This window comes from Orycteropus afer, unplaced genomic scaffold, assembly GCF_000298275.1.
Source record: "Orycteropus afer afer isolate SDZICR_OR568_19922 unplaced genomic scaffold, OryAfe1.0 scaffold00045, whole genome shotgun sequence".
Lineage (NCBI taxonomy): Eukaryota > Metazoa > Chordata > Mammalia > Tubulidentata > Orycteropodidae > Orycteropus > Orycteropus afer.
The window spans coordinates 7,612,736-7,623,256 of record NW_006921632.1 but is presented as its reverse complement, the minus strand read 5'-3'; the positions used below and the strand labels follow the sequence as shown (position 1 = coordinate 7,623,256).

Sequence of the window (10,521 nt, the reverse complement as noted above, 5' to 3'; positions counted from 1 at the left end):
GGGCCTTTGTCAAAGATCAGCTGACTATAGGTCAATGGATCTATATCCCACTCACACTTCTGATGAGGCTAAAGATGATATTAGAAAAAAAAAAAAGAATCTTACAGATGGTTCACTCAAGGGCTATGGAGAATAGTGGTTTGAGGAGTCCCTTCTAGGGACTCCTCAAACCACTTTTCTCCATAGCTCATCCCAGAGTAGGAAGCTCTCCTAAGCCCAGCAAAACTTTAGAATTGCTACAGAAACTGGAACACTTCATAAGTTTGCGTGTCTTCCTTGCACAGGGGCCATGCTAATTCTCACTGTATCCTTCCAATTTTTAGTATACTTACTGTCCCTGTTACCCCCTTGTAGTGTGTGGCAGTCTGAGAAGTTGTCTTTAGTTCATAATCCTTGGGTCAAGAGAAGTCCAAACTGGAACTAATGTACACAAAGCAGAGTGTCACCCCAAATTAAGATACCACCATACGTCTCCCAGAGGTACTAGACTTTCAGTTTCGTGCCCTGGATGGGACTTCTTGGTTATCTTTCCCAGAATGAGTGTATTTTGAATAAGTGTGAGAAAAGGAACCAAATATTTGGTGACCAGGAAGGTGGACTGTAATGCCACCAATAATTTTCAACAAATACTTTCAGTTGTCCTCATTTCCCAGAACACAGTGGGATTATGCTTCTCCTTGTGTGAGACCATGTCACTTGCTTTGGCTAATGAAATGTGAGCAGAGGAGATACATGTACTTGGAGGCAGAAGTTTTAAAAGCCAGGACACAATTCACATCTTTCTCTTTCTCCTAAGGTGCCAAGCACTTGTTGAGGGGGTATGTCCATAAACCTGAGTCCATCCTACTCACTGGACATGCAGCATGAGTAAGAAAACCCACTGAATTGTACCTTAAAGGAACCTTAGTTGTGTTAAGCCACTTAGATTTGTGGAGTTCTTTGTTACCGCAGCATCACATATTGTTGTTGTTGTTAGGTGCCATCTAGTCAGACCCGACTCATAGTGACCCCTCCTTGGGTTTCCCAGGTGGTATCACTGTGGAAGTAGATTGCCCAACCTTCCTTCTGAGGAGTGGCTTGTGGGTTTGAACCTCCAGCCTTCTGGTTAGCAGTCAAGTACCTTAGGCACTAAGCTGCCAGAGCTCCCCTGATACATATAGTAACATTAAAATGCCTTAAATAAGCAAAATGCATGCTGCCATTTGTGCCTTGGGAAAGATAATTTATTAAATAAATACCAGTAATGAACCATTTCTGTTGTTGTTAGTTACTGTGGAGTCAGTTCTGACTCATGACAACCCCACGTGTGCAGAGCAGAACTGTTCCATAGGGTTTTCAAGGCTGCGACCTTTCAGGAGCAGATTGCTAGGCTTGTTTTCTGAGACTACTCTGGGCAGGTGTGAACCATCCATTTTTTGCCTAATAGTTGAACAGTTAACCAGTTGCACCACACAGAGACTCTGTAATCACTTTTCAGAGCAGTTTCCACTCCCCCTACATCACATTACCTCCCCATAGAATTATCCTAGCTTCCCTCTAGGCAGAACTAGTAGAGAGAAGAGCATTTATGTACATTACAAAAAAAAAAAACCCACCTCACTAACCATTAGGACTTTGATCGTTGTTCTGTCAGAAGCTACTGGTGGCTGGGTAGTCTAGGAATTCTCTTCTCTATTTTCATCAACGCATAGGGAATTCATTTGTACATTGTAATTGTTAAAAGTAAAGAAAGAGAACAAAGGATGGATTTAATTGTTTATCATTTAGTTCTAGAGATTAAATCATTCATCCAGTAAATATTTATCGAGCATATAATGTGAGCTGCTAAAGAAGTCTTTCTAAAGATGGATCTATTTGTCAGTCTCCTCTAAAAGTCCTTTTGATGATTTTCCAACTACTGCAGCAAGAGGTGTTTTATTAATTGGTACAGCATTTTCAGTTTGGAATCCAGTTATAAAAGCATAAGCCAAATTTACTGTACTTTGGTTATTCTGGAAAGAGGATACATAACACATCTGATTATCAGCTCAAACACCTCTGTGGGAAACCTCTCCAGACCCTCCAAGCTGAGTTCGGTACACTTTTCCATGCACCCATAAGACCCTATGCTTCCCTCTGTTACAACCTCTACCATACTGTGTAGTCATTGATATTCTACTAACCAGTTATCCTCACCAGAGTGGGAGTTCTTCAAGGACAATATGTCTTTGTATTCTCAGTTGCTGGCAAATAATAAGTAATTAATATATGATAACAACAACTGTAACTTATTGAAGGTTTACCATATATCATCACTAGGCTAACTGCTTTACACATAATATCTCATTTAATCCTAATAACAATTACTTTTAAGGAGCTCTGGTGGTGCTGTGGTTAAAGCATTGGGCTGCTAACCAAAAGGTCCATGGTTTAAACCCACCAGCCACTCTGTGGGAAATACAGCCTTAGAAACCCTATGGGGCAGTTCTACTCTGTCCTATAGGATCACTATGAATCAGAATCAACTCAATGGCAGTGAGTGGGTGGGTAGGTCCTTGTAACTCAAATATTGGTTGAATGAGCCTCCCAGAGTCATCTGGGATCCCAGACTTCTTATATCTCCCCATCTTTTAAAATGCAAATCAAAATAGCTTGAGCTCCTGCCATAAATACTGCCCTCCATAATATTTCCGCACATTCCTAAGGGCTTATTTTTTTCATGGAGTCCCTGGGTGGCACAAACATTTAAACACTCAGCTGCTAACCAGGAGGTTGGAGGTTTGAGTCTACCCAGAGGCACTTCAGAAGAAAGGTCTGGCAATCTCCTCCTGAAAATCAGCCTTTGAAAACCTGGTGGAGCACAGTTCTACTCTGGCACATACCGTCACCATGAGTCTGAATTGACTCAATGTAACTGGTTGGTTGTTTTTTCCTCCCACAATTCGTAGCAAGTTTGTGTGTATGTGTTTTATTCAGCAGCTCTGGTGGCGTAGTGCCTAATGCATTGACTGCTAACCAGAAGGCTGGTGGTTCAAATCCACCAGCCATTCCCTAAAAGGAAGACTGGGCAATCTACTTCCGTAGAGATACTGCCTTGGAAACCCAAGGAGGGGTCGCTGTGAGTTGGATCCGACTTGTGTTTTATTTAAGTTTTTTTCATAGTCTCTTCTTTTGTTTTTCTCTTTCTCCTAGATTATTAACCTCATGTGGGTCCTTTTTCCTGTGTGGTGTTTGGCCCTACCTTAGACTTGGGGCTTCACCAGGCATCACCAGCATGAGATAATTGCAGGTAGCAGATCTCTGCAGAAGTCCTGAGGGAAATAAAGTACCATGTTGTGTTGCAGCACAGCAAATGATATAAAACTGAACATTAAACAGAATGTCTCAGAAAGGATACACAGGAAACTGCTAATGGTGGTTGCCTCTAGAGAGGAGAACTGGAGGGCTGTGGGCTTAGGAGTAGAAAGCAGACTTAATTTATGCCATGAGCTTATATTGCTTCTTCAAGAAAACAAAATATAGCATAATTTTTTAAAAAAAATTATTACTAGACTCTTCTATTCTTAAAAGTTCCTTGGCTCTTCTTAAACTCAGAATATTTCTGCTGGCTGCCCTTGTAATAAGAGCTCTGGTGGCATAGTACCTAAGGCATTTGACTGCAAACCAAAAAGCTGGTGATTCAAACCAACCAGCTATTCCACCGAAGGAAGCCTGGGCAATCTACTTCTGTAAAGATTTACTGCCTCAGAAACCCAAAGGGGGTTGCTGAGTTGAAGTCAACTCCATGGCAGTGAGTTTGGTTTTGGGTTTGGCCCTTGTAATTACCTCAGCCTTCTGCCATGTTGCTGGGCCCTCTTTACCTCCTATTTTCTCTACTCTGCACCCTTCACTTTCCACACACCCCTCTTTTTCAGTTCTCCCTTAAGTTTAACTCTTCTTCCAATTTTTCAGACTATGCCCAACAGGAGAGAGAAGGGAGAGCTTTACTTTCCTGTTCGAAGAGGCCATTCCACTTTCTATATGAATTATGCCACCGTATAGCAACCTGCATAGGAGCTTTGGTGGCATAGTGGGTAAGGCATTTGGCTGCTAAGGTCAGTGATTCAAACTCAATAGCTGCTCCAAGGGAGGAAGATGAGGCAATCTACTTCTTGTAAAGATTTACAGTCTTGGAAACTCAGTGGGAGTCACAGTGAGTAGGAATAGACTCAATGGCAATGGCTTTATGTGTGTGTGTGTGTGTGTGTGTATGACTGTGCAGTTAATCTTCATTTTAAATACTATTCTTTCTCTGCCTGCTTTGTCTCATTCTTGTTGGGTGCTTTTGAACCAATTCTCACTCAGCAACCCTAAGTCACAGAGCAGAACTGCCCCATTGGGTTTTCTTGTCGGTAATCATTATAGAAGGAGATTGTAAGGTGTTTTTCCTATGGCGCTACTGGGTGGGTTCAAACCCCCAACTTTTCAGTTGGCAGGCAAGCACTTAACTGTTGTGCATGAGGCCTCCTCTCTACATAGTATTATTTCCCCCATTTTATAGGAGAAAACTCAGGCTTAGGAAAATAACGTTCTCATGATTATACAGGTAGGGAGTGCAGCACTGGAATTCAAATCCAGGGATGGATTCATGTCCTGCTCTCTTAATTCTGTTCTATACAAAATTTGTTGTTGCCATCAAGTTGGCTCTGACTCTTGGTGACTCCACATACAACAGAATGAAATGTTGCCTGATCCTGTGCTATGTCCATGATCATTGGTCTGCTTGAGTGCATTCATGTGGCCACTGTATATTTTGAGTACCTTACCACCAAAGGGCTCATCTTCCAGCACTGTACCAAAAAAAAAACAAAAAATAAAAAACAAACTCACTGCCACTGAATCGATTTCAACTCATAGTGACCCCCTCTTGGGTTTCCAAGGTGGTATCTCTACGGAAGTAGATTGCCCAACCTTCCTTCTGAGGAGTTGCTAGTGGGTTTGAACCGCCAGCCTTCCGGTTAGCAGTCAAATGCCTCAGGCACCACGTCACTTACTGAACAATATTCTTTTGTGATCCATAGGGTTTTCATTGGCTAATTTTTTGAAGTAGATCACCAGGCCTTTCTTTCTACTCTTTCAGCTCCACTGAAACCTGTCCACTATGGGTGACCCTACTGGTATTTGAAATATTGTGACACATGCAAGCCACCATAGTACAAAAAAATGGACAGACAGGTGATGGACATTAAATTATTATTCTCTTATTTACTGTATCATTTTGTAATAATACTTTCAATGTAAAATTGTACTTCACTGTCTGTTCTCCTGGCTTGATTATGGCCTTCTTATAAGAAGCAAAGCCTTCTTTTTGCTCAATGATTACTTATCTCAGAATCTGACACATAGATTGTCTGGAAGCTGAAGGTATTGCCAAGGATTGGGCCAAGACCCAGCTGAGGGCTTGGCTTGGGATGGCACTGGGATGGAGGCCATGTAGTAACTCAGCACTTACCTATTCTGGATGATAGAATAGTTGCTGGGCTGCAGGGATAAATCACACATAATCTCCCACCTCAAGGATCTTCAGCTTAGTGAGGAAGCTGGACAGTGAGATTTAGAGGATAGTCAGACAAGCACAAGTTATAATAGTAACCCAGGAAGAAACAGCCAGAAGTTCAACCAAAAACCAACTGCCATCAAGTCAATTGTAACTCATAGCTACACTATAGGACAGAGTAGAATAGCCCCATAGGGTTCCCAAGGCTATAAGTCTTTGCGGAAGCAGACTGCCTCATCCCTCAGAGTTGATGGTGGGTTCAAACCACTGACCTTTTGGTTAGCAGCTGAATGGTTTAACCACTATGCCACCAGAGTACCTCATGGTTAGAAGTTAGAGAACACATTTTGGAGAAGGTGATTCCTGATCTGAGCCTTAATGAACAAATGGAAATTATCCAATATAATAGCATGAAACAATGTTACAGGCAGAAGGAAAAGTGTATACAAAGTCATGGAGGTGTAAGACTGGGTTAGGTTCTAGAGGGATGAGGGGACATCTGCTATGATATGAGCCTGGGGAGATGAGAAGAGTCCCGTTCATGAAGGTTCATGAAGAAGTTTCGAACTTCGTGCTGATAGTGATAGTAGGAAGCCACTTAGATTTTTTTTTTTTAAATATTATTTAAAATCCTAACATTTTATTGTGTTTTAGGTGCAAGTTTACACAGAAAATTAGGTTCCCATTGAACATTTTGATACAAATTGTTCTGTGACATTTTTCACAATGTGTCACCATTTTTCTGTCACATTTCAGTCACATTTTTCACAATGTATCACCATTCTTATTATTTCCATTTTATGTGTTCTATTTCCATTAATCTAGCTTCCTTGCCCCTATCTTACCTTCTCATCTTTGGTTTATAGTAAATATTGACTGGTCCCATATTGTGGATAGGAGCTCTGGTAGCATAGTGCCTAAGGCACTTGGCTGCTAACCAGAAGGCTGGCGGTTCAGAACCACCAGCCACTCCTTGGAAGGAAGGATGGGCAATCTACTTCTATAGTGATACTGCCTTGAAAACCCAATAAGGGGTCACTATGAGTCAGGTCTGACTCGACAGCACATAACAACAACAACAACATATAGTGGATTATTTAAAGGATCCTAGCAATCCACTTCTGCAGAGATACCACCTTGGAAACCCAAGGAGGGGGTCTCTATGAGTCAGAACCGACTCAATAGCAGTGAGTGAGAGTACTCAATAGGTGATATTGTTTATTTCATTAGTCAATCTATTACTAATAGGTGATCAATAGTGATATTTATTTTATTAGTCAGTCTATTACTTGGATGAAATGTGACCTCTGGGAGTGGTTTCAGTTCCAAGTTCAAAGGGTATCTTAGGGCAATAGTCTCAGGGGTTCCTGTAGTCTCTATTTTTTCAGGAAGTCTAGCCATTTTTTTAGGAATTTGAATTTTGTTCTACATTTTTCTCCTGCCACTTAGGACTTTAAGAAGAGAACTGATGTGATCATTTGTTCTGTGGAAAAAGTAGTCTGACTACAATTTGGGGAATGGATTGGAGGGAGCAATCCAAGCATGAATTTCAGCAATACCAGTGACCTGAAACTATCTGAGAAGCATTGCAAGCCACGGGCTTCGAAAAGGCCCTGTCAGTCAGAGGATAGAGCACAGAAGTCAGAAATGGAGGCTGAAAGCCAAGCCTGATAGTCACAAGGAAGTTGATGTCAGAGAATCACTGCAGAGGTCAAATGGAATGTCTCAGACCAGGCTGAGCAAGAAGGCAGAAAGTGGGTCCCGACGTGAGGCATGGATTCCAAAATTTCAGCATCACAGAGAAAACTGCAAAGCAACAAAGAATACCCCCTTATTACAAGGCCAGGACTAGAAGCAGCCAGCCCTCCTCTATACGTATTTTGTACTGGTATAGCCTTTTTTCTTCTTCCGTTGAACTACATTGAGATTTTGGTGATTTTTCAGTCAACAATTATTTGGTCACTTTGATAGAGCCCTTGGTGCACAGAAACCAATAAGTGATAGGGGTATTGGAAGGTGTGGTAGTTAAGATTGTATGTCAACTTAGCTGGGCCTGGGCAGCTGGAGGTAGTTATTCCCCACAGTGAAATTGGTAATTAACTCCATGCTGCAATCTACTGGAGCAGCTGAGTAGCTGCTTTAGGGGTATGGGCTACTTCTAGTATGTAAGAAGCAACTTTGAGGAAAATCTCCAGCTTATAGCACTCTTAAACTCCGCGTGTAGCTGTGTCATTGCTCAGCAGCCTGCCATGCTCTGCCAACCTTGGGACTTTGAATAGACTTGAATGAATGGCCTGCTGTGTGGTTTGGTAACATCGGATTTGCTTGTTTCAATAAAGTTTGTATTACTAAAATGAACTGTAGTTCATTCATTTTAAGTGTTGTATAATATTCCATTGTGTGATATACACAGTGAAAGGGACTTTTTGCATGTCACTTTATTTAATCCCCAAAACAACTCTAAAATTTATGTTTAATATTCATCCTTATATTTAAAGTGAATTGGTTAAGCTTATATTTAAAGTGAGTTGATTAGCCATGGTATTTTCACTTGCCTCATATGCATGTGAAAGCTGGACAATGACTAAGGAAGACCTAAAAAGAATTGATGCATTTGAATTGTGGTAGTGGTGGCAAAGAATACTAAACATACTGTGGACTGCCAGAAGAACAAAAGAATCAGTCTTAGTAGTACAGCTGGAATGCTCCTGAGAAGCAAGGATGGCTAGACTTTGTCTCATGTACTTCGACCATGTTGCCAGAAGGGACCAAACCCTGGAGAAGGATTTCGTGCTTGGTAAAGTAGAGCAGCAGTGAAAAAGGGGAAGACCCTCAACGAGATGGACTGACATGGTGGGTCGAGCATACTAGAAATTGTGAGGATGAGGCAGGACTGGCCAGTGTTTCATTCTGTTGTATATAGTGTCTGTGAATCAGAGCCAACTTGACGGCACCTAACAACTGTGTGCCAGACACTGCTGTAGGCACAGGGATACAAACAATATTCCTGTCCTCATGGAGGTAATATTCTAGTTGAGATAGAGATGTACTATTCAGGAGTGATAAAAGCCATATTCTAAGCATCTTAACCTAAAATTAAAACTTAACTTCATCTCCTCACAGAGAATATAAATTTCCTAAGTGTTAAAAAAAATAATAAAGTTAACTGATTAAGCACATGGGTTCTGGACAAAGTTTTGGGCATCAGTTCTACCACTTTCTAGGGAAGTTACTTAACCTCTCTCTACAAGCTCCAGCTGCTTCTTCAATAAAATGCAGATTTAAAAAATATATATATCTGCCTCAGGGGACTGTTATGATTACCCCAGCACAGTACCTAGCACTTGGTGAGTACTACATCTTGTGAGCTGTTTAAAGTTTATTACAAAGTGAGTAAACCAAGATACAAACAGATTATGGAACTTGGTGAAGATCACGCAGTTAGTGATGACAAAGCCAGAATCTGAACCCATCTCTACACAACCAAAAGGTCATGTTCTTTCCTCTGTACCACGAATGTTGTCCAGAAATAGCATGACACAGTGACAAGTGTGTTGCAATTACTGGTAGTATTAAATATTATACTAAAGTTTACTGGAAATCAGAGACTTCTAAATATATTATTGTTTGCTTGTAGTTTTTCTTAAGAAAGAGTGCATATTTGAAATGCAATTCACTGGTCTCTCCCCAACAAGCCAAGGAATGCTCTCCTGCTTGCTTCATTGCCTTCAGTACAGGCTGTAACAACTAAACACTTCTTCTTGGAGCTATGTATGAGAGAAGAATATTCTCAAATGTATGAAGCTTAAATACATTTTGAGTAGAGATTTTCATATTCCGCATATTTCCTTCTTTGGTACTTCTTTTCTATTTAGGAATTACTTTAAAAATACAGGGAGCTCTGGTGGCATAGTGCCTAAGGCGTTTGACTGCTAACCAGAAGGCTGGCGGTTCAAACCCACCAGCCATTCCTTGGAAGGAAAACTGGGCAGTCTACATCTGTAGAGATACCACCTGGGAAACTCAAGGAGGGGTGGCTAAAAGTCGGAAGTGGCTCAACGGTAGTGAGATTTTTTTTTTTTTTTTTTTGGTTTAAAAATACAATTCTTTTATTTAGAGCAGCCACATCTCTTGAGACTGCAGTCATTTCAAGGAAGAAATATTGAAAAAAATCAAAGGAAATAAAAAAGAAATATAGCTAATATTTGGCTTGGAACATAACCTGAGTCCAGCATAGGATTCTGGAAGGTTGTATCTATTAGTAGATTAGATACTCTGGAAGAAAATGTATCATTTACCAAAATTTAAGAGGTATTTCCCTTAAGAAAAATAATCAGTTGCTTACTGGAATTGCATCCTTAAAATAGGCATCCTCAATATATTTGGTTCTTTTTATTGTCTTTTGATAAGATATCTCATTTTTAAAAATTATATTGGTTTGTGATTTCGCTACAGTGTTGGTAAGAAAATGTGATAACTTTTTCTTTTTCATTTTACTTTCCTTTTTTTGCTGTTGTTGCTGTTGGTGCCAATTCATGGTAACTCCATGTTTGCAGAGAACTGCACCCAATTTTTTCAAGGCTATGACCTTTCAGAAGCAGATCATTGGGCCTGTCTTCCAAGGCAACTCTAGGTGGCCTAACATTTTGGTTAGTCGTTGAGAACTTAACCGTTTGTGCCACTCAGGGACTCCCTAAATAACTCTGAAAGTTTAAAGTAATATAATTAGAATCCAGGAATAATCCCCCAAATCTCTGAGAAACAGATGACTCGGAAAATTGGTTATATGATTGCTTGTCCTTTTAAAATTAAAGGCCTTCAGACCTAGATCTAATTGAAGGTCAACAGTTTTTCTTTTTTAATGATTTCTTCCCACAAGAATGTGATTGCTTTCAGCTAACCAAAGACAATTCTTGGCAATGGCCTAATTGTTAAGTGTTGTTGTTAGGTGCAGTTGAGTCAACTGCTCCATGTGGTTTCCTAGGCTATAATCTTCATGGGAGCAG

At 40.6% G+C, this 10,521-nt stretch overlaps 1 non-coding gene across 1 annotated transcript; it reads right to left on the bottom strand.

Annotated features, from left to right (window-relative positions):
- Positions 1-239: 239 nt before the first annotated feature.
- Positions 240-341, bottom strand: LOC122149765. Its single transcript, XR_006163314.1, has one exon. It is a non-coding gene; the product is annotated as a U6 spliceosomal RNA (small nuclear RNA).
- Positions 342-10,521: the final 10,180 nt, after the last annotated feature.